At 62.4% G+C, this 2,668-nt stretch overlaps 1 long non-coding RNA gene across 1 annotated transcript; it reads left to right on the forward strand.

Annotated features, from left to right (window-relative positions):
* Nucleotides 1-135: 135 nt before the first annotated feature.
* Nucleotides 136-1,990, forward strand: LOC130595716 (uncharacterized). The gene is made up of 3 exons (XR_008971367.1): nt 136-245; nt 1,062-1,106; nt 1,872-1,990. It is a non-coding gene; the product is annotated as an uncharacterized LOC130595716 (long non-coding RNA).
* Nucleotides 1,991-2,668: the final 678 nt, after the last annotated feature.

Below are 2,668 nucleotides of genomic sequence, written 5' to 3' on the forward strand. Positions count from 1 at the left end.
CATCAGCCCCCCCCCATAGCCCCCCATTGCCCCCATCACCCCCCATAGCCCCCCATTACCCCATTGCCCCCATTGCCCCCCCAGTGTCCCCGTGGGCCGGGGCAGACACGGGGTCTCCCGCCCCGCCGGGGCAGGGGCTGCTGCGGGCGCTGCTGGCCCGGTACCACCGTGGGGTGCGGCCCGCGGCCGCTGGGGGGCGCCCCACGGTAACGGTGGGGCTGGAGCTGGCGCAGCTCATCAGCCTGGTAAGGGGGCGAGGGGGCTATGGGGGGCTATGGGGTGATGGGGGGTATGGGGTGATGGGGGCTATGGGGTGATGGGGGGTATGGGGTGATGGGGGCTATGGGGTGATGGGGGGTATGGGGTGATGGGGGGTATGGGGGGCTATGGGGTGATGGGGGGCTATGGGGGGTGATGGGGGGTATGGGGTGATGGGGGCTATGGGGTGATGGGGGGTATGGGGTAATGGGGGGCTATGGGGGAATGGGGGCTATGGGGTAATGGGGGGCTATGGGGTGATGGGGGGCTATGGGGTGATGGGGGGCTATGGGGTAATGGGGGGCTATGGGGGTGATGGGGGTAATGGGGGCTATGGGGGGCTATGGGGGTAATGGGGGTGTTTGGGGGTGATGGGGGCTATGGGGGGCTGTGGTTGTAATGGGGGGCTATGGGGGTGATGGGGGGAATGGGGGTGATGGGGTAATGGGGGACTATGGGGGAATGGGGGAATGGGGGGGAATGGGGGTGATGGGGGCTATGGGGTAATGGGGGTAATGGGGTAATGGGGGGCTATGGGGGGTAATGGGGGGCTATGTGGTTGATGGGGGCTATGGGGGTGATGGGGGGAATGGGGGTGATGGGGTAATGGGGGACTATGGGGGGAATGGGGGAATGGGGGGGAATGGGGGTGATGGGGGTCAATGCGGGGCTATCTGGGGCTATGGAGACAATGGGGGAATGGGGGCAATGGGGTCCCATTGGGGTCACTGAGGTGAAGGGGGGCAATGGGGGTTATGGGGGGTCCCCAAAGGAGGGGTCCCCCCATGTTTCCCCCCCCCCAGGATGAGAAGCACGAGGAGCTGACCACCAGGGTCTTCCTCGACCTGGTAATGGGGGGCCCATAGGGGTGCATTGGGGGAGTCCCATAGGGGTCAATGGGGGTGTCCAATAGGGGTCAATGGGGGATCCCATAGGGGTGCATTGGGGGGGGGGGTCCCATAGGGGTGCATTGGGGGAGTCCCATAGGGGTCAATGGGGGTGTCCAATAGGGGTCAATGGGGGATCCCATAGGGGTGCATTGGGGGGGGGGGTCCCATAGGGGTGCATTGGGGGAGTCCCATACGGGTCAATGGGGGTGTCCCATAGGGGTCAATGGGGGAACCCATAGGGGTGCATTGGGGGGGTCCCATAGGGGTCAATGGGGGGGATACCATAGGGGTCAATGGGGGGGTCCCTTAGTGGTCATGGGGGATCCCATAGGGGTCGATGGGGGGGTCCCATAGGGGTCAATGGGGGGGATCCCATAGGGGTCAATGGGGAGGATCCCATAGGGGTGCATGGGGGATCCCATAGGGGTCGATTAGGGGGGATCCCATAGGGGTGAATGGGGGGTCCCATAGGGGTCGATGGAGGGGATCCCATAGGGTTGCATGGGGGGATCCCATAGGGGTCAATGGAGGGGATCCCATAGGGTTGCATGGGGGGATCCCATAGGGGTCAATGGAGGGGATCCCATAGGGTTGCATGGGGGGATCCCATAGGGGTCAATGGAGGGGATCCCATAGGGGTCAATGGAGGGGATCCCATAGGGTTGCATGGGGGGATCCCATAGGGGTCAATGGGGGGTGGCTGCCCCACTGATGCCCCCCCAGCGCTGGCGGGACCCCCGCCTGCAGTGGGACCCCCAGCTCCATGGGGGGCTGCGGCTGCTGCGGATCCCGGCCGAGCTGCTCTGGCTGCCGGATGTGGGGCTGGACAACAAGTAATGGGGGGCAATGGGGTTAATGGGGGGCTATGGGGGCAATGGGGGAATGGGGGTAATGGGGAGCTATGGGGTGATGGGGGTATTGGGGTAATGGGGTCATAGGGGCTATTGGGGGTAATGGGGGCAATGGCGCAATGGGGGCAATGGGGGTGATGTGGTCCCATGGGTATCAATGGGTCCCATGGGTGTCAATGGGTCCCATGGGTTTCAATGGGTATCAATGGGTGTCACTGGGTATCAACGGGGTCCCATGGGTGTCAATGGGTGTCAATGGGTGTCAATGGGTCCCATGGGTGTCTATGGGTGTCACTGGGTACCCATGGGTATCAATGGGTGTCAATGGGGTTCAATGGGGTTCAGTGGGGTTCAATGGGTGTCAATGGGTGTCAATGGGTCCTATGGGTGTCAATGGGGTTCAATGGGTGTCACTGGGTGTCAATGGGTGTCAATGGGTGTCAATGGGTGTCAATGGTGTCAATGGGGTTCAATGGGATTCAATGGGTGTCAGTGCTTGTCAATGGGCGTCAATGGGTATCCATGGGTGTCAGTGGGTGTCACTGGATGTCAATGGGTGTCAATGTGTGTCAATGGGGTTCAATGGGGTTCAATGGGTGTCAGTGGGTCCCATGGGTGTCAATGGGTGTCAATGGGGCTCAATGGGGTTCAATGGGTGTCAGTGGGTCC

This window comes from Pezoporus wallicus, unplaced genomic scaffold (assembly GCF_028554395.1).
Source record: "Pezoporus wallicus isolate ANWC-B61680 ecotype Strahan unplaced genomic scaffold, APGP_CSIRO_Pwel_v1 contig_13366, whole genome shotgun sequence".
NCBI lineage: Eukaryota > Metazoa > Chordata > Aves > Psittaciformes > Psittacidae > Pezoporus > Pezoporus wallicus.